Genomic DNA, 22,980 nt, shown 5'->3' with positions numbered 1-22,980 from the left:
TGAACTTTGAAAAATCAAGAAAATGTAACTGTGACAAGGTAAACCAAAACCAAACACTACTGAAATATTCCATCTCTTGCATTTCAATTAAAGAAATTCAAATTAACTTTGAAAAATCAAGAAAATGTAACTGTGACAAGGTAAACCATAACCAAACACGACTGAAATATTCCAACTCTTGCTTTTCAATGAAAGAAATTCGAAATGAACTTTGAAAAATCAAGAAAATTTAACTGTGACAATGTAAACCACAAACAAACACAATTTAAAAAGTCCAACTCTTGCAATTCAATGACTGAAATTCAAATGAACTTTGAAAAATCAAGAAAATGTAACTGTCACAAGGTAAACCACGACCAAACACTACTGAAATATTCCAACTCTTGCATTTCAACGAAATAAAATCAATATGAACTTTGAGAAATCAAGACAATGTAACTGTGACAAGGTAAACCACAACCAAACACTTCTGAAATATTCCAACTCTTGCATTTCAACGAAAGAAATTCAAAATGAACTTTGAAAAATCAAGAGAATGTAACTGTGACAAGGTAAACCGTAACCAGAAACTACTGAAATATTCCAACTCTTGCATTTCAACGAAAGACATTCAAATGAACTTTGAAAAAAATCAAGAAAATGTAACTGTGACAAGGTAAACCACAAGCAAACACTACTGAAATATTCCAACTCTTGCTTTTCAACGAAAGAAATTCAAAATGAACTTTAAAAAATCAAGAAAATGTAGCTTTGACAAGGTAAACCACGACCAAACACTACTGAAATATTCCAACTCTTGCATTTCAACTAAAGATATTCAAAATAAACTTTGAAAAATCAAAAAAATATAACTTTGAAAATGCAAACCACAACCAGACACTACTGAAATATTCCAACTCTTGCATTTCAACTAAAGAAATTCAAAAAGACCTTTAAAAAATCAAGAAAATGTAAATGTGACAAGTTAAACCACAACCAAACGCTACTGAAATATTCCAACTCTTGCATTTCAACGAAAGAAATTCAAAATGAACTTTGAAAAATCAAGAAAATGTAACTGTGACAAGGTAAACCACGTCAAAACACTACTGAAATATTCCAACTCTTGCATTTCAACGAAAGAAATTCAAAATGAACTTTGAAAAATCAAGAAAATGTAACTGTGACAAGGTAAACCACAACAAAACACTGCTCAAATATACCAACTCTTGCATTTCAACGAAAGAAATTCAAAATGAACTTTGAAAAATCATGAAAATGTACCTGTGACAAGGTAAACCACAACCAAAAACTACTGAAATATTCCATCTCTTTCATTTAAAGTATATAAATTAAAAATTAACATTTAAAAATAAATAAAATGTAAATGTGAAAATTTAAACAACAACCATACAATACTGAACTATTCCAATTCTTGCATTTCAAAGAAAGAAATTCAAAATGAACATTGAAAAATCAAGAAAATGTAACTGTGACAAGGTAAACCACAACCAAACACTACTGAAATATTCCAACTCTTGCATATCAAAGAAAGAAATTCAAAATAAAAATAGAAAAATCAAGAAAATGTAAATGTGACAAGGTATACCAAAACAATACACTACTGAAATATTCCAACTCTTGCATTTCAACGAAAGAAATTCAAAATGAACTTTGAAAAATCAAGAAAATGTAACTTTGACAAGTTAAACCACGACCAGACACTACTGAAATATTCCAACTCTTGCATTTCAATGAAAGAAATTCAAAATGAACTTTGAAAAATCAAGAAAATGTAACTGTGACAAGTTAAACCACAACCAAACACTGCTGAAATATTCCAACTCTTGCATTTCAATGAAAGAAATTCAAATTAACTTTGAAAAATCAAGAAAATGTAACTTTGACAATGTAAACAACAACCATACACTACTGAAATATTCCAACTCTTGCATTTCAACGAAAGAAATTCAAAAATGAACTTTGAAAAATCAAGAAAAGGTAAATGTGACAAGGTAAACCACAACCAAACGCTAGTGAAATATTCCAACTCTTGCATTTCAACGAAAGAAATTCAAAATGAACTTTGAAAAATCAAGAAAATGTGACTTTGACAAGGTAAACAACAACCAAACACTACTGAAATATTCCAACTCTTGCACTTAAAAGAAAGAAATTCAAAATGAACTTTGAAAAATCAAGAAAATGTAACTGTGACAAGTAAAACCACAACCAAACTCTACTGAAATATTCCAACTCTCTCATTTCAACTAAAGAAATTCAAAATGAACTCTGAAAAATCAAGAAAATGTAACTTTGATAATTTAAACCACGACCAAACACTACTGAAATATTCCAACTCCTGAATTTCAACGAAAGAAATTCAAAATGAACTTTGCAAAATCAAGAAAATGTAACTGTGAAAAGGTAAACCACAACCAAACACTGCTGAAATATTTCAACTCTTGCATTTCAACGAAAGGAATTCAAAATGAACTTTGAAAAATCATGAAAATGTAACTATGACAAGGTAAACCACAACCAAACACTACTGAAATATTCCAACTCTTGCATTTCAACGAATGAAATTCAAAAAGAACTTTGTAAAATCAAGAAAATGTAACTGTGACAAGGTAAACCACAACCAAACACTACTGAAATATTCCAGCTCTTGCATTTCAACGAAAGAAATTCAAAATGAACTTTGAAAAATCAAGAAAATGTAACTGTGAAAAGGTAAACCACAACCACACACTACTGAAATACTCCAACTCTTGCATTTCAACGAAAGAAATTAAAAATGAACTATGAAAAATCAATAAAATGTAACTTTTACAATTTATACCCAAAACATAAACTACTGAAATATTCAAACTCTTGCATTTCAACGAAAGAAATTCAAAATTAACTTTGAAAAATCAAGAAAATGTAACTGTGACAAGGTAAACCACAACCAAACAGTACTGAAATATTCCAACTCTTGCATTTCAACGAAAGAAATTCAAAATAAACTTTGAAAAATCAAGAAAATGTAACTGTGACAAGGTAAACCACAACCAAACACTACTGAAATATTCCAACTCTTGCAATTCAACGAAAGAAATTCAAAATAAACTTTGAAAAATCAAGAAAATGTAACTGTGACAAGGTATACCATAACCATACACTACTGAAATATTCCAACTCTTGCATTTCAACGAAAGAAATTCAAAATGAACTTTAAAAAATCAAGAAAATGTAGCTGTGACAAGGTAAACCACCATCAAACGCTACTGAAAAATTCCAACTCTTTCATTTCAATGTAAGAAATTGAAAATAAACTTTGAAAAATCAAGAAAATGTAACTGTGACAAGGTAAACCACAACCAAACACTACTGAAATATTCCAACTCTTGCATTTCAATGAAAGAAATTCAAAATGAACTTTGAAAAATCATGAAAATGTAACTGTGACAAGGTAAACCACAATCAAACACTACTGAAATATTCCAACTCTTGCATTTCAACGATATAAATTCAAAATGAACATTTAAAAATCAAGAAAATGTAACTTTGACAAGGTAAACAACAACCTAACTCTACTGAAATATTCCAACTCTTGCATTTCAACGAAAGAAATTCGAAATGAACTTTGAAAAATCAAGAAAATGTAACTGTGACAAGGTAAACCACGACCAAACACTACTGAAATATTCCAACTCTTGCATTTCAACGAAAGAAATTCAAAATGAACTTTGAAAAATCAAGAAAATGTAACTGTGACAAGGTAAACCACAACCAAACACTACTGAAATATTTCAACTCTTGCATTTCAACGAAAGAAATTCAAAATGAACTTTGAAAAATCAGGAAAATGTAACTGTGACAAGGTAAACCACAAGCAAACACTACTGAAATATTCAAACTCTTGCATTTCAAGGAATGAAATTCAAAATGAACTTTTAAAAATCAAGAAAATGTAACTTTGACAAGGTAAACAACAACCAAACACTACTGAAATATTCCAACTTTTGCATTTCAAAGAAAGAAATTCAAAATGAACTTTGAAAAATCAAGAAAATGTAACTGTGACAAGGTAAACCACAAACAAACACTACTGAAATATTCCAACTCTTGCATTTCAATGAAAGAAATTCAAAATGAACTTTTAAAAATCAAAAACATTTAACTGTGACAAGGTATACCATAACCATACACTACTGAAATATTCCAACTCTTGCATTTCAACTAAAGAAATTCAAAATGAAAATTGAAAAATCAACAAAATGTAACTTTGACAAGTTAAACCACAACCAAACACTACGGAAATATTCCAACTCATGCATTTCAATGAAAGAAATTCAAAATGAACTTTGAAAAATCAAGAAAATGTAACTGTGACAAGGTAAACCACAACCAGACACTGCTGAAATATTCCAACTCTTGCATTTCAATGAAAGAAATTCAAATGAACTTTGAAAAATCAAGAAAATGTAACTGTGACAAGGTAAACCACAAGCAAACACTACTTAAATATTCCAGCTCTTATTTTTCAACGAAAGAAATTCAAAATGAGCTTTGAAAAATCAAGAAAATGTAACTGTGACAAGGTAAACCACAACCAAACACTACTGAAATATTCCAACTCTTGCATTTCAACAAATGAAATTCAAAATGAACTTTGAAAAATCAAGAAAATTTGACTTTGACAAGGTAAACAACAACCAAACACTAATGAAATATTCCAACTCATGCATTTAAAAGAAAGACATTCAAAATGAACTTTGAAAAATCAAGAAAATGTAACTGTGACAAGTTAAACCACAACCGATCGCTACTGAAATATTCCAACTCTCGCATTTCAACTAAATAGATTCAAAATGAACTTTGAAAAATCAAGAACATTTAACTATGAGAAGGTAAACCACGACCAAACACTACTGAAATATTCCAACTCTTGCATTTCAACGAAAGAAATTCAAAATGAACTTTGAAAAATCAAGAAAATGTAACTTTGACAAGGTAAACCACAACCAAACACTTCTGAAATATTTCAACTCTTGCATTTCAATGAAAGAAATTCAAAATGAACTTTGAAAAATCATGAAAATGTAACTATGACAAGGTAAACCACAACAAAACACTACTTAAATATTCCAACTCTTGCATTTCAACGAAAGAAAAACATAATTAACATTCAAAAATCAAGAAAATGTAAATGTGACAAGGAAAACCAAAACAAAACACTAGTGAAATAGTCCAACTCTTGCATTTCAACGATAGAAATTCAAAATGAACTTTGAAAAATCAAGAAAATGTAACTGTGACAAGGTAAACCACAAACACACACTACTGAAATAGTCCAACTCTTGCATTTCAACGAAAGAAATTCAAAATGAACTTATAAATATCAATAAAATGTAACTTTGACAATGTATACCAAAACCATACACCACTGAAATATTCCAACTCTTGCATTTCAACGAAAGAAATTCAAAATTAACTTTGAATAATCAAGAACATGTAACTGTGACTAGCTAAACCACAACCAAACACTACTGAAATACTCCAATTCATCCTTTTCAAAGAAAGAAATTCAAATGAACATTGGAAAATAATGAAAATTTAACAGTTAAAAGGTGAACCGCAATCACAAGCTATTTAAATATTCCAACTCTTGAATTTCAACGTAAGAAATTCAAAATAAAATTTGAAATATCAGGAAAATTTAAATGTGACAAGGTATATCATAACCATACACAACTGAAATATTCCAACTCTTGAATTTCAACGCAAGAAATTCAAAATTAACTTTTAAAAATCAAGAAATGTAACTGTGACAAGGTAAACCACAATCAAACACTACTGAAATATTCCAACTCTTGCATTTCAAAGAAAGAAATTCAAAATGAACTTTGAAAAATCAAGAAAATGTAGCTGTGACAATGTAAACTAGTGAAATATTCCAACTCTTGCATTTCAAAGTAATAAATTCAAAATAAACTTTGAAAAATCAGGAAAATGTAACTGTGACAAGGTAAACCACAACCACACACGACTGAAATATTCCAACTCTTGCATTACAACGAAATAATTCAAAATAGAAATTTTAAAAATCAAGATAATTTATATTTGACACGGTAAAGAAAAACAATACACTACTGAAATATTCAAACTCTTCCATTTCAATGAAATAAATTCAAAATGAACTTTGAAAAATCAAGAAAATGTAACTGTGACAAGGTAAACCACAACCAAACACTACTGAAATATTCCAACTCTTTCATTTCAATGAAAAAAATTCAAAATGAACTTTGAAAAATCAGGAAAATGTAACTGTGACATGGTAAACCACATCCAAACAACACTGACACATTCAAAATCGGGTAACTCATCGGAGGAACATCATACTGAAATTTGAAAAATCAAACGAATGTAACTCTGACATGTTAAAAGGTAACCATACACTTGTGAAATATTCCAAATCTTGCATCTCAGCAAAAGAAATTCAAAATGAATTTTTAAAAATCAAGAAAATGTAACTGTGACACGGTAAACCACAACCAAACACTACTGAAATATTCCAACTCTTGCATTTCAACGAAAGAAATTCAAAATGAACTTTGAAAAATCAATAAAATGTAACTGTGACAAGGTAAACCAAAACCAAACACTACTGAAATATTCCAACTCTTGCAAGTAGGGGAAACACAAAAATAATTATCTATGAAAAAACAAGAAAATGTAACTGGGACGTGGTAAACGACAACCAAACACTACTGAAATATTCCAACTCTTGCATTTCAACGATAGAAATTAAAAATGATTTTGAAAAATCAAGAAAATGTAACTGTGACAAGGTAAACCATAACCAAACACTAATAAAATATTCCAACTCTTACATTTCAACGAAAGAAATTAAAAATGAACTTTGAAAAATCAAGAAAATGTAACTGTGACAAGGTAAACCACAACCAAACACTAGTGAAATATTCCAACTCTTGCATTTCAACGAAAGAAATTCAAATGAACTTTGAAACATCAAGAAAATGTAACTGTGACAAGGTAAACCACAACCAAACACTAATAAAATATTCCAACTCTTGCATTTCAAAGAAAGAAATTCAAAATGAACTTTGAAAAATCAAGAAAATGTAACTGTGACACGGTAAACCACAACCAAACACTAGTGAAATATTCCAACTCTTGCATTTCAACGAAAGAAATTCAAATAAACTTTAAAAAATAAAGAAAATGTAACTGTGACAAGGTAAACCACAACCAAACACTACTGAAAGAGTCCAACTCTTTCATTTCAATGAAAGAAATTCTAATTGAACTTTGAAAAATCAAGAAAATGTAACTGTGACAAGGTAAACCACAACCAAACACTACTGAAATATTCCAACTCTTGCATTTCAACGAAAGAAATTCAAAATGAAGTTTGAAAAATCAGGCCTTTGGGGTGTCGGGGGACCTTTTTTTGGGGGGGGCCGGGGGGAGGGTCGTTCTGTGTCTCAATGCACAAAAAAATATTAAAAATGGGGAAGGGAAGGAGAGGGGAGGAGGGGAGGAGGGGGAGGGGGAGGAGGGGAGGGGATGGGTGGGAGGGGGAGGGGGAGGGGATGGGGAGGGTATGGGAAGGAGGTGGGAGATGGAGGGAGAGGAAGGGGGGCCCTTTGGGGACCAGGGCGCCGGTGGCTCTTTGGGAGCTTAGGGGGCCTTTGAGGACCGGGGGGAGGGCCTTTGGGGATCGGGGTGCCCTTTGGGGGTCCGGGGGCCCTTTGAGGACCAGAGGAGGCCGGTTGGCCCTTTGGGAGCCCGGGGGACCTTTGAGGACCAGGGGAGGGCCTTTGGGGGTCTGAGGAGGGCGTTTGGGGGATAACATTTCGAAATTTTTACTTTTTAGTTTACTTTTTTTTGCGGCGCATCCTGCGGCGCTTTCCTGCGGTGCCTCCCTGCGGCGCATCCCCCGCGGCGCTTTCCTGACCCGTGGCGCATCCCTGCGGCACATCCTGCGGCACTTTCCTGGCCCACGGCGCATCCCGGCGGCGCTTCTCTGGCCCGGAGGACCTTCGGGGACCGGGGGTGGGCCTTTGGGGCACAGGGGGGGCCTTTGGGAGTCTTGGGGACACTTGAGGACCGATTGGTCCTTTGGGAGCCGGTTGGCCCTTTGGGAGCCGGAGGAGGGCCTTTGGGGGTCCGGGGGGACAGTTGGGGGCCTGGGGGACATTTGGGGACTGGTGTAGGGCCTTTGGGACCACGTTGGTCCTTTGGGAGCTCGATGGGCCTTTGGGGGGCCCGGGGATGGCCTTTGGGGGTCTGGGTGGGCCTTTGGGGGCGCCGGTGGCTCTTTGGGAGCCCGGGGGACCATTGAGGACCGGGGGGAGGGAGTTTGGGGTCCGGGTGCTCTTTCGAGGTCCGGGAGGCCCTTTGAGGACCAGAGGAAGGCATGTGCGGGTCTTAGGAGGGCGTTTGGGTGGCTGGAGCTCTATGGAAGCTTGGGGGGTCTTTGAGTACCGGGGACTTCCTTCGGGGTTGTGGTGGGGGATCGGAACCCTTTGGGGTTGGGGTAGAGGACCTCACAACACAGTTCAAATGGAACATGTGTATTATAACGACCACAGAGTTTCACCCTCAAATTCTCTTCTAAAACCTTTCCTAAAATCTTCTTTCAAAATGTCTCTAACTGTTTCGCCGAAATAATCCCATAAAATGGATAAAACGGTTTCGCCCAAATAATCCCTAAACGTAATTTCAGCGTGTTCCTTTTGTTTGGCATCTCTGCGCTAACGCATTTCAAATTTCTAGGAAACCCTTTCCTACGTTAATCTCTTCATCTCATAAATTTTCCTAGCTAAACTATTAGGGTTTCGTTAGAATATCAATTTATCTCTCCGACTTAAAGCTCCGTGAAGCCGTATTTAAAAATAGAATTTCTATCTCTTTAGACTCCCACATAAATCCAAGATAACAAGTGATGTCAATTATAATTCCTGACACTAAAGATCAATGAAGCCCTATTTAAAAATAGAATATTAATTTTTCTCTCTGACCTAAAGAATGTTTATCCCTCAGACCTAAGATTAAAGAAGCCTTAATGTTTCTTAATTCTCCCCTTCGTGAATCAATAATTTCCCCTAGCGATTATGTAAATCAAGTTCACAGGTGCTACTCGTGACAGGACCACGTGGTTTATGGTTTTCCATGTGAGAAAATTCCTGTTTTTCCAAGTGAGAAAATTCCTGTTTTTTCATTCTCACTGAGAAAACCATATAACAGACATGAATTGCTGTTGACATCCATAAATGTGACAAAGTTCCTGTTTTTCAAATTCTCACTGACAAAAACCATTAAACATCCATGAAAAACATCAAATAAATCGACCGACACACATAACCATCCATGAATTATGTAAAAAAAGTTATAGGTGGCAGCAGGGGTGAATCGTGGGGTCAATAGGGTCACTTCTACTGACATGGGGGTTGTCAGCCCTACTCATGTTAAATTTTGCTCTTTTTGAGTTTGATTCGTTTATTTATTGCAATTTCTATTCCTTTTGGGTTTCAATTTTTTTGTTGACAGTTATTCGTGGTAATTTTACGCTTGGAAGATTATTTGACTTTATTTCTGCTCATTTTCGGTTTATAGAGCTCTTTACTTTTCTTTGGATTTTTTTTGTGAAAAACTTTTTTTAGATTAATGTGACAGAAAAAGAAAAATTATATGGGGATACAACTACAAGGAAAATCGTCTTATCTTTGGAGCTGTGTTGCTGCTTATACCGTATTATACGGTGTAATACCGTAATTTTGAGAGAAATACCGCATAAAATTTTCAAGTGATACATTGTTCTGATTTCATTAAGATAGAGCTCCAATTTGCCAACTCTAAATTGAATTTCTCGTCTACGGTTTGTCTCAACAACCTCCCATTACAATCAATATTGGCACAGAAAATATTTCAGCATTGTCTCCTCTGAATTATTTAGGTTTCCCGTTTGGATCAAACATTACAACTACTAAAATACTTGTTATCTCTGCGTTGAAAGAATGGCCTAGAAAATCCTGCGAGCTGTTTGCTCTAATCAAAGGCCAGATTCACAAAATAACCCTCGGAAAGCTTATAATGCTTTTTTGCCCCATATGTCTTATTCTTTGTCCCTTTGTGGGTTTTTTTTCACAATATCTAAAAGGAAGAAATTAAATCTCTGTTCTTCTGTTTTTGCAAATATTTTCCGCAGTTGCCGATTTGGACTCGCAACCAGTGGGTTTCGAGTAGATATGGCGTTTTTGATAGTTCTCCGAAAACGGACCAGCTTGTGCACAGGTTCCGTAAGCGTCGAGAAAATATTGTTTACTTTCCATTTAACTATAGAGCTTAATCGTGTTGACTATGTAGCTGAAATGTTATTTTTCTTGTGAGTTTTTCTTGTTAGCACTTTCATTTATATTTTATTTTCCTGTATTTTTGTACTTCTCTAAATCATTACATTCTTATAGAGAGGGATGAAATAATTTATTATCGTTAATATAACACAGTTATACCGCGAAGTGACTTAATCAGTACATTTATACCGCGGAATGACTTTTATCACTAAATTTATACCGAATAATGTCACTGTACGGAAAAAGGGGCAAATGTTTGCTCTTAACTTCTAAAGACAGATGGCAGGATAGGTTAATATACGGAACTCGCGAGAATTCAAAATAGTAAGAAACGTGGTTCAAATAGCAAATATTTTACTTATCAGCCTGGTGCCTTAAAGAAAGTAATTTTACTAAAAGTAAAATTAAAATAATCTCCTTAGTGAAAGTAAGAAGCAACATTAAAGCTTAAAATGAACAGAAATTGTTCCGTATATGAGGGGGCTCCCTCCGCCTCAATATACCTCTCTACAAGCTAAAGTTCTTAAGCGCTTATAAAAAACTTGTTTATTCTGATTAAATGATCCTTGTGTTTCAGGAGTCGTTCTTCAAGAATTTTTACAAAAGGTTTAACTTTAGCATAAAGAGCAGAGTATTGAGGAGGAGGCAGCCCCCTCATAAAGGGAATAATTTCGGAACTTATATATAGTTACACCACTCAAGAAGTGAAGTTAGGCTAATCCTAATGAAAAATACCAAAAAAATGATGAAAATATAATACTCAAGAAAAAAAATGGTTTATATATTTGCACACTAGGGGGGGGAGTAGGGGTAAAGTAAAGCGAGTCTATGTACCAAAGGTGTTAGCTACAGTTATTCTGTATATTATGAAGTAAGAATTGTTTTCTAAGTTCACACAGTCCAAATAGTTTACCCCGCCCCTAATTTGCAAATATACAGCCTTAATTATACAAAAGTAATGTATTCTGTCACCCGCCACTTGTTTTCCACTGAGCGTAAGCTAATTGTTTCTTAATACAGACAGATAAAACCGGTTTGTTCTCGAGTTTTACACTGTGTAAGTCTTGAGTGAGGTCACTATAACAGACAAGTACCATAATTTCTACTTGTTTTTAGTTTTAATGTTGCTCCTTACATTCAGTTGAAAAAAATATATCGTCTAGTTTAATTACTCATCATTTTTAAACAACAAAAGCACGAAGAACAATAGGGAAATGTCTTTACAAGACAGTGGAGATAATTTGAATGAATATTTCGGCCCTATGTCCAAGGGCCGTCCTCAGCAAGACAAAAATATATAAAAGAAAAAAGACTCACAACAACACGCGACCAATAAAACCAAAAATTAAAAATTTTTCAAAGCAGTCCTAGCATCCTTACTTAAGCGAAGTTCAACCAGGACTGATGAAACGTAAGTTAAAACAAGGTGACTCAATGAGATGAAATTTTAATCTCCTGGTAAAGAAATTATTTTTCTTTCGTCTCATTGAATCGCCTTGCTTTAACTTACTTTTTATCAGTCCTGGTTGAACTTCGCTGATGTAAGGGAATCATTTTCTTTCAGAAAACTGACAACAGCATCAAATATCTGGATCTCTTTTTTGTTCGCTTTAGCTTGATCAAGGAGTATGTCTCAGTGCAGCTGCAACTTGGCGTAGTCCTCAAAATCGTCTTTTAGAATTTTTGCACGTACGAAACGTCAGATACAGCTATGATGAACTCTTTTACTTTAGAGAGATGTTGAGTTGTTTGGCTTGGTTCAAATTTTGTAGTCAAGCCCATCAGTACGCAATCGATAGCTTCATAGAAAACTTGGCTATAAGTATCTTCAGGCTTAGACGGATTGTAATGAGCACCGCTTCCATCAAAACGACTGGGAGCTTTGCTTTTTCTCGAGAGCTTTGGTTCATTGAGACCCAGAATGTTTGCACATGAGACAGCTGCCTCCCATAGCAGTTTAAAGCGATGCTCATTCCCATACCTTCCAAGACTTTACGGAGGCAATCAATTATTTTCTCTGCCTCTCTAAAGTGAACCTTCGCTTTTTGAAGTGCAGTATTAGAGTCTTCTACTGCAGTAAAGATAATGCGAAGAATTTCTAGCTTGAAGAATATATCAAAGTAGGTAAATGTCTCAAGTGATCCATCAGCTTCGGCTGTCTGTTTACGGTTTTATGGGTGATTAATGAAGTCCTCTAGCCAGTGAATTATTTCGGAATAATTGCTAGTGATTGCCGTGATAGATGGCTTTCTTAAGATCCACCTAGGTGGACAGAATGTTTGGAGTGCTACCCCTTCATCTAGCTTTACGTTATTGAAATTTAACAACCGTTTCGGGGAACCTCTAACAAAAGCGATAAATCTCTGGACCATGTTCATAACATTCATCATATTAATTTTATTTTCCACCGCATCGTGAGCAGCCAGGTTGAGACTGTGAGCACGGCAACGTACATATAAGGCTCTTCCCTCCCGGGCCTTCATCAAAGACTGTAGAGCCCTTTCGCTCCCAGACATGGTAGTAGCGACGTCGTAGCATTGTCCACGACAATTTTGTAACGAAAGACCGAAACGACAAAGGACATCCATTCAGCACTTAAATTTTGCTTCACTCTTTGTGTTTTCAGTTATATAAAATCCAAAAAACGTTTTGCTTATGTCAAGGTTGTCGTCAACAGTTCTAAGACAAACGGAAATCCGTTTTTTCATAGGCTGCGCAATAGCGCTGCCTAAGTAAAGAACGATGTTGGCACAATGTATTATTTATTTTCTTCTTCCATACCAGGACACTTCCTATCGAAGGAGTTGTCATAGAAACTTGGAAAAGGGCTAATTCGATTGGAAATTGGAACGGCTAGTGCCCTTTTTAATTGTCGGAAGTGATTGGAAGGCAACTAATACCCCTTCCAAGCCCACCATTTCCCCAAACACATCCAATCAAAATTTGAGAATTTGTTCAGCGTAGTTGATTTGCAGATAGAAATTATGTTTATCAGGAGGACACTCCCCCACAGCTCTCAGGGCAAGGGCTTTAAGTTATGCCCCGGGGGCATATAAGACCGATGTTGGCACAATGTATTATTTATTATCCTTTTTTCTTTAGACCAGGACACTTTGTATCGAAGAAGTTTTCGTAGAAACTTCGAAAAGGGCTCATTCGATTGGAAATTGGGGTGAATTGTGCCCTTTTTAATAGTCGAAAGTGATCGGAAGGCAACCAACACCCCTTCCACGCCTACTATTTCTCAAAACACGTCCAATAAAAATTTTGAGACAGCCATTTTGTTCAGCATAGTTGATTTCCATATAGAAATTATGTTTTTGAAAAGGACACTCCCCCAGAGCCCTCAAGGCAAGGATTGTAAGTTATGCCCTGGGGGTATATAAAGTTCTTATAGAAAGCGTTGGGGTAGAAACTTCAAAAAGGGCTCATTCGATTGGAAATTCAAAGGGCTAATGCCCTTTTTATAGTCGAAAATGATTGGAGGGCAACTAACCCCCCTCTCACGCCCACCTTTTCTCCAAGCACATCCAATCAAATTTCGCAATAGCCATTTCGTTCAACGTAGTTGAAAGTTCTGGAAATTAGGTCTCTGAGGATGACGACCCCCTACATTCCTCAAGGCAAGGTTTATGCCCTGGTTACATTCCTCAAGGTTAAGTTATGCCCTGGGGGCAAATAGGCTTTTATAGAAAGCGTTGTCGTAGAAACTTCAAAGAGGGCTCATTCGATTGGAAATTGAAATGGCTAGTGCCCTTTTTAATAGTCGAAAGTAACTGGAAGGCAACTAACACCTTGTCCACGCCAACCATTTCCCCAAGCACATCCAATCAAAATTTTGAGATAGCCAATTTGTTCAACGTAGCTGAAAGTTCTGGAAATTATACCTTTGAGCAGGACACTCCCCCCACAGTCTTCAGGGCAAGGGTTATAAGTTATGCCCTGGGGGCATATACGGTTTTCATTGAAAGCTTTGTTGTAGAAACATGAATTTCCATTCGATTGGAAATTCAAAGGCCTAGTGCCATTAGGAGGGCAACTAACCCCCCTCTCATGCCCACCATTTACCCAAACATATACAATCAAAATTTTGAGATAGCCATTTGGTTCAACGTAGTTGAAAGTTCTGCAAATTAGGTCTTTGGGGACAACACCCCCTCCCCTCAAAGCCCTCAGGGCAAGTGTTACAAGTTATGCCCTTGTGGCATATGAGGTTTTTATTGAAAGCCCTGTCGTAGAAACTTGAAAAAGGGTGCATTCGATTGGAAACTCAAAGGACTAGTGCCCTTTTTAAAAGGCGAAAGTGATTGGAAGGCAACCAACATCCTTTCCACGCCCACCATGTCCCCAGACACATCCAATCAAAACTTTGAGATAGCTATTTTGTTCCACGCAGTTGAAAATTCTGGAAATTATACCTTTGAGCAGGACAATCCCCCCATAGTCTTCAGGGTAGGGGTTGTAAGTTATTCCCTTGGGGCTTGAAAGGTTTTTATAGAAAGCGTGGTCGTAGAAACTTCAAAAAAAGCTTATTCGATTGGAAATTGAAATGGCTAGTGCCCTTTTCAATAGTCGAAAGTAATTGGAGGACAACTAATCTCCCTCTCATGCCCACCATTTCCCCAAGCACATACAATCAAAATTTTGAGATAGCCCATTTTTTCTACGTAGTTGAAAGTTCTGGAAATTATGTGTTTGTGGATGACAACCCCCCATAGCCCTCAGGGCAAGTGTTGTAAGTTACACCCTGGGGGCATATGAGGTTCTTATAGAAAGAGTTGTCATAGAAACTTCAAAAAGGGGTCATTAGTAGAAAGGCCTTATTGACTCGTGACATTACCACGTGGTTTATGGTTTTCTCACTGAGAATGAAAAAAACAGAATTTTTCTCACTTGGAAAAACAGGAATTTTCTCACTTTTATGTCTGTTTTCATGGATGGTTATGTGTGTTGGTCGATTTATTTGATGTTTTTCATGGTTGTCAACATCAAATTATGGATGTTTTATGGTTTTTGTCAGTGAGAATGAAAAAACAGGAAGTTTCTCACATTTATGTCTGTTTTCTTGGAAGGTTATGTGTGTTGTTCGATTTATTTGATGTTTTTCATGTCTGTCTTATGGATTTTGTCAGTGAGAATGAAAAAACATGAACTTTCTCACATTTATGGATGTCAACAGCAATTTATGTTCCTGTTTTATGTCTGTTCGTTGTCAGTGAGAATGGAAAAACAGGAATTTTGTCACATTTATGGATGTCAACAGCAATTTATGTTCCTGTTTTATGATTCATTGTCAGTGAGAATGGACATGCTCGACGCGAATGTTATGAGTTTCCAGGAAACAGTTAGATCACGTGTTTCCTTCTCAGCCAATCAGCGAGTTGGTTTCATCCCCCTTTTCAGCCAATCAGACGGCTGGCTACATATTAGCGGCGGAGGGAATATAAGGAAGGGGTTTTTTGCTAAAGTTTTATTAGTCTGTGAATAGAATTCAAAGGAGTGAGAAGAAGAAGAACAGTTTGACTTTACACATTTGGATATATCTTTGTGTTGATGATAATGACAAGTGAAATGTTTACCCTATTAGAAGTTGATAGTGGAGTTTATGATAATAGTAAAAGAGCACCAAATATTGCGGTGGAAATCACGAAAGGATCACGTCTTTGTTTTGAATAGAATGCAGTATATGCAAGATATGTGATATACTTGAGCAAATTTAAAATGGAGGATCAATTATATTTTGCCACTAAAGTTGATATAGCATATTTGAATAGACTTTAATGTGCTTTATGTGCATTAGTGAATCATATTGAAAACAATAAACAGTATCGCTAAATGTACATGCTCTGTACTATTTAAGTTGTTGTACTTATTCTCTAAAATTGTTTCGAAATCGAAAATCTTTTCTTTCTTTTCTGGTTAGGCTATAGAGCTAACGAATCAGGGTCAGTCTAGAGTCAGCAGTCGGAGTGAAAGGTTTGAAAAATTAATAAATTTGAGAAAGAGAGAATTAGATCAAATCTAGTGTTTATGGAAAAACATTTGATTTTCGATGATGATTTTCTCGAGTTATCTCTTAAACGCAGGATACTCTCTTGTCAGGGAACACTTGACAATATAATGAGGAGTGATTCTTCCCCATTGGACTATTGTATGAAACTTTTAAAATGTGATTCAAATGCTTATAGTCAATTTATTGATATATTAATTGGAACAAAGCAGAATCATATTTTGGATATACTTTTGAAAATATTGCCAATGGATTCAATGTAGATGGCTCCCCCGTCATTCGAAAGAGGTAACGTTACAGAGCTACTCCTCTCCCCCATTTCCCTCTCATTGAATTTATGGAGCGAGGATGATCATTTTAGTTTTAGCTGTGAGTGAGTTGACATCGGAAACCGAAAAATGTTCTATATATGTCCATTGTGCATGTACACTCTTGGCAGTTGGACTCAATGTGAGAATTGTACAGTTATAGATGACTATAGTGAAAAGTGTAAATTATGTAATCCTTGTAAATTACATAGAGGTTATGCAGTACAAATTAAAGGATGTAATTCATGTCTTGAAGAGGTTTGTGACTCTCATCCTAGAGGGCACCTGTGCTCCAATTGTCACTATGATAAATGTGATAAGTGGGAGAATACTTACCCCGCTAGAATTGGAAAGAATCCTAAACGTGATTTTAGTTTATTTCTACGAGATTGGTATCGTAGTGGATTTAAATTATTCTGGGAATAGGACTCTGGTCTAAGATTCAACTGTTGGGGTAACAAGACAATTTGGTTTCTACGTCATCGTTGTGATGACAACACCTACTATGACTATAAACCAAGTGATTTTTATTTAGCATTTACCGAATGTGATTCACCATTTGAAAACATTGTATGTGATATTGCTTCAAATAGACAGATTGCAACTCGTGAATTTCATAATATGAATGCAAATAGTATCATTGACTATACAAAGAGATATGACAAGAGTGAAGTTAAGTTGTACTGTAGAAAATATGACCCTGACTTTGCAGTCAATCAAGATCAATATACAGTGAATCCAAATGATTTACCAGCATTAGTGATTCACGACAGTTGCCTATACATCGAAGATGAAGAAATCTAAAGTGAAGATTTAAAGACATTGTTGTATATATATACATTTTATTAATAAACAAATTCACAAACATTTCTTAAGCACTTTACTCTTAGGGCACTGAAATCAATACTATATAGGTCTGAGAGGATATTTTCCACTAGAAAGTCATTCAGACGTGGATTGTCAACATAAATGTGGAGAAACTGCTTGTAAGTATAGCCGCGACATCGGAACACAAAATATAGTAGTGCATGGAAGCCGCAGCTTTTAGTTGTTAGAACCTGAACCCTCTTCCGATTTTGAATAATAATCTTCCCACTGCTCTCTATATAGTTGCTGATGTGTGGTGTGTAGAATGTAAAGGGTAGACCAAGAGGATCAAAAAATTCAATCGCCTTCATTGTTTGAAAGATGCACAGCCAATGACCTGTCAGCACAGTCGCCGGACTGCTATTAACAATAATCAAGGTATTGTTGACACTTTGAATTTTTCCAAGAAAGTCCGAGGGCAGACAATAGGATTTGTACTGGGACATGTAGGGGTCCATATTAAATACATTGATTATTTGACCGGTGTTCATGGTGCTAAGTCTAGTAGAACACTGCCTTCGGGAGTGATTTCCCAATAGGTTTCATGTTGATTTAGTGAGATTTGTGCAATACTCTCAGCCAATGGGTCGGCAAGTGTACACTCAAAACGCACAGTCCTCGTACGTACTATACTCATATCCTGTGTACCTGACAAATCCAGGACAATGATACCATGTGTTTTAGCAAACACATCTTCGGTTATACCATTTTCAAATAGTTGAGAGTCATGATCTAGGGTTTGCATGGTCAACTCGTACAATCTTCTATAGGATTTATCAAAAGATAGATTGTAGAGTGGGATGCCGTTTACTTTGCACACAAGAGATGAAAGTCCAAACATCACGAATTTATGTGGGCATTCAGTCCATGATCCTATTGCACTAGCGCTTTTTACAAATGCAAAAGCAAGTTTTGACGGAATTTCACCATTGATAAAGGATGAATCGGTGAAGGTGCGTGAGCCCATTGCAATATGACGCTGATTGGTGATTATATGAGGAACAAGTAGTTTAATATTATTTCCATTGGCTCTCAGTTTTTACAAGGCCAAAGCAACAGAACTCATAACCTGTTGTTTGCGTACATGAAGTATTGCCGAGGAGAGGGAGAGACTTACATCAGGATTGGCAGCAAGTTCCTTTCTCAATATTAAATTGGTTGGTGCAAGCGGTAGTTTTATATCCACTTTAACATTGGGTGGCAGCCATTGGGGTATATTAAATATTTCATAATATATTTTTCCAACTAGATGTAATTTACTAGTTGTAACATTTTTAAGTACATCTGTACAATCAGTATTAGTAATATATTCATATCCAATGGAGTTGCCTCTCAATTCCTTGTATGACTTGGGTGTCATCAGCATGAATTACATATAGCTTGTATAATTTGAGAGATTGTTGTTTGTGCTCACCAGCGTGCCATTGATGTAGACACTAATTTGGCAAAATAAATTATGTAATATACAATTTTCATAGGATATTCCATCAGCCCAAATCGGCATTGTATTATCGGATTTCAGGACTTTCATTTGCAAATATATAAATGTTGAAGAAATGTCCATAAAGTAGTCTTCATTGGAATAAATTTGAAAGTGGATATTATCGGAGAGGGGTTGTTGTGGATAAAATTGTTAATAGTATCCATGCTTGACACTCACATTAACATTTTCAGCATTAAATAGATTCAATGAGGCGGTGATTGAAGGTTGTGAATCCTTATGCGGTAGGTAGGACATTTTTGGACAAGAAATCTAGTTTCGATCTAACAATTCTCTTCCTGGGACTTCTTCTTCTGTTTAAAGCACGTTTAGGCTTTTTCTCTATTTTCTTTGACAGGATGGATGATATCTTTCGTTTCCGATCTGAGTGGAGACTGATGAATGATGTATTGTTTCTTGACCTTTTTAAGACTTTACCATTTTGTTTTAATCTATCGCAAAGGGTTTGCGCACTGGACCTAAGATTTTCCGAAGCACTTTTTTTAAGATCATTGCCAGAGCCCCAATCGTATAGTGTAGAGGATGCAAAATCTTTCTCAGCCGGTCCAAGATATTTTCTAGCCAGTGGTAGTGAAGAGCGAAACAGCTTAGCAAAACAACTGCCAAGACCGTAGCCAAACATTGACGAACGTCCTTTGTAATAATCCATTACATTGCCCTGTTGTCTTGGGCCAAGAGTATTAACATAGCAGTCAATATCAGGACAAGTGAATACCACTTTTTTATTAGACATCTTGCTTTTGAATGATGGGTCGAAAATGGCATGTAATCACAGCCAAACCTTTTGAAATTAATATGGGATCACCCAATTCGGTTCTTAGTGTTAACTGACAGAGTTCCAAATAGTAAGTGTTTACGGGAATATACTGAAGATGCTTTATATTGTAGTGGTGAATATGTTCTTGATTGGTTTTTCGTTCAAGAACTCGTAGGAGGGGAACATTTGAATTACCAACCCGAGATGTTTCCACAAATGAAGCGTAGAGAAATATACAGGTGTCTGTGGAGAAGGCAGGCGGGTAGTCAGCAAAAATGAAATTAGTGTTTCCGGCACTTTTACCATTGATTATATTGAGCTTAAAGCCAAGAGGATCCTTTAGGTTATCATTGAGGATAACCTTTTCGCTGACAGTAGGTGAACTAATGCAGATCTTACCCTCCTCCTTTGAATAGTTGAAATGAAAAGCTCCCTTTTTACGAGCGGAAATTCTTTTATTAATAGAACGACATAAATCATTCATACAGGTGAGTTCCTCGTAGGATAATTCAATGTATGGATAATCCATCCAATTGATTTTTTGAATTTGTTCTTGATCACCTGTTGGTGGCGGCGGCCAATCATAGGGTCGAATTTTTGTTTCATATTTACGATCCTTTCTCGAGATGTCGTAGGTATTTTTGAGAATTCATTCGACAAGAGCCACTTCATATTTTCCATTGTTATCGAATTTGATGATGGGGGAGAGTTTCGTCCAAAAAACACTTGTTCTATTCAAGCCATTGTAGAGAGGACAAGAAACATTCGACATGAAAGTCACATAGAAATCATTGGGCATTGTCAATATCTTCAGCACCGACCCAAGAATCAAAATCTGAGTTGTATCCTAGCCAGCGAACAAGCAACTGTCTCTTGCCATGGCGTGTACGACTCTTTAATATCTTTTCAATTTGATACATTTCGCTAGTGTTTCTAACTTTTTGCAGTTCATATTCATAAAAACCGCCGAGAATCTCATCATCTTTGGTGTCTCGCAGTCGATATGTCGTGGGCTCGGTGTCCAGGATTTTCGACACTTTGAAAACTTCTGTGCTCCATAAATAATTTCCTTTTTCAAAAATATTGGTGGTTCTATTAATTCTAACAGTATCACAAACATTGAAATTCTTCTTCACATTTTTTTTTCTCTTCTTCCCCATTGGAGTATTGCTTTAGAAAAGCATCAAATGTATTTTCATTGTAGTGAACATCCCGAGGGCTTGAGTTGGACAGAGATCGATGAGGTTGATGGTTGTATATCTGCATGATTTATCTAAATAATGAATAAAAGCCGGTGTGTTTTTCAGGTTAAAATATCTTGAAATTAATAGACGAATCGTTATTATTAATCGTTCAGCCAATGCAGCCTTTATTGGGCTGTGACTATGATAAAGTATTGTATTATATTTCAAAAGAACCTTTTGCACATGGGGATTAACAAATTAACTGCCACGATCCGATTGAATTTTTCTATACGAATCCTGTTCAAGAATACTTTCAATGGCCCGAGCAACTTCAACACCTCTCTTTGATCGCAGTGGAATGGCATAGGCATAGCGACTAATGATGCTGATTGTCACCAGAATATATTTGTAGGGTGCATTGTGACACTGTTTAATTGCGTCTAAAGTTAAAAGATCCGTTTGCATTATATGCAGAGGGAAAAAGGCTTTAGTTAGTCGATATTGTTTGCTGCGAAGCCTGTGATTCCGATGCAGTGTGTAACTCGGTTCATTCTCTAGATACTCTTTTGCTTTTTTTCAATGTGGTGGTGGTGGTGCCGGAGACAGCTTTAGAAAGTGTTTTGGGAGAACTTAAACTTCCCGCTTCGCCAAAATTTTCATAGACACCTTTCAAAACTTCCGCCATTTTGAATGTAAACACGTAGTGTAATGATCACTCCCCTTCTGCGCACTCGCGTGTTAATTAATTCATTTTTACTTTTGACTAGCAATCAGATGTGTTGTAGAATCAGTAGTACTGATAGTATTTTTAAATACTGAATCTTGTTTTTTACTTTTAAATGATGTTGGTGTTGGGGTTGATGGAGGACTATATTCTCTTAGTTTCTTTATAATTTGCTTATTGACAATAAGACTTTTGGGAAAGTTTGATACACTCAGAAAGGTGTATAGATTATTGTCAAAGGATAGGAGTCCTTTACGATTCGTCACCATATCACAAATTAAATCAATTAGATTATAACTTTTTCCCTGAATTATAATTTGTTTCCCTGTGCTTTTGACTTGAACTTGATGTTCATCAGCAGTTTCCAACATGAGATAAGATAATAGTCTTTTACTTTGTTCACGATAGGTGAGTGGCAATAGGTTTCCAATTTTTGATACAATTGAATTCAATTCCATCTCCTTTGATTGTGCAGAATCTTGAGGAGATGTTTCCTGTTTAGAGGGATCAGTGGTGGCGGCGGCGGCGGCGACGGTGGGTCTCTCACGATAAGGTTTATGTTTGTCCACACGTCACAATGCATCTTGAAGTAAAAGCAGTTTTTTGTCATCGGCAATATTCTCATCGTTTATGAATTTGCTTAGATTGTCTTCAAAATGTTCGACGGGCGAGAAGACAAGTTCAAATGGTGTCAATTTATAGGGTTTAGCCATTCTCTAGAGAAAACTGTTTACACGACCTGCAATTATTGGCAGTAAAAGTGTGAAAAAGCTACTGCCCGCTTGAAGGAGCCGTGTTCTTTTAATTTTTTTCCCCGTGTTTTTAAAAGCCCAGGCGCGTACAGTGGAACGATGTTGCTTTGTCTGTTGTCTAACACCTTCTGGCAGTTGAACATTGCCCTCAGTTAAATTTAAACAAAGTTCAGATATTAGATTAATGAAATCATTGTCAACCCCATGTTTGAGTATGGCCTTCCTAAGCAATGGTTTTTAAGTGCTTAAAACGGAAAAAAGATGCCATTGTTTGTGCAGTTTTTTCAGTGTCATAATTGCAACTAATAGCCTTTTCTAGTGTTTACCGAAAGATATGGTGTAATTTCTTTGCTTAAAATGTGTGTGACTACATGAAGATTTTAGGGCGTGCTTTGATTAATATGTAGCAAAATGTAACCGTAGGGCTTGCTAGTTGCCTGAGTGTACGCTGACAACAGAAATTTAGGGGCGCCGGGGTATATCTGCTTATTGAGAGTTATGAGTGAGCTAGAATCACGAACGACTCGATAG

This window comes from Artemia sp. Qi Xiang Cuo, chromosome 17, assembly GCF_049724085.1.
Source record: "Artemia sp. Qi Xiang Cuo chromosome 17, ASM4972408v1, whole genome shotgun sequence".
Taxonomy (NCBI): domain Eukaryota; kingdom Metazoa; phylum Arthropoda; class Branchiopoda; order Anostraca; family Artemiidae; genus Artemia; species Artemia sp. Qi Xiang Cuo.
This window is presented reverse-complemented; position numbering follows the sequence as displayed.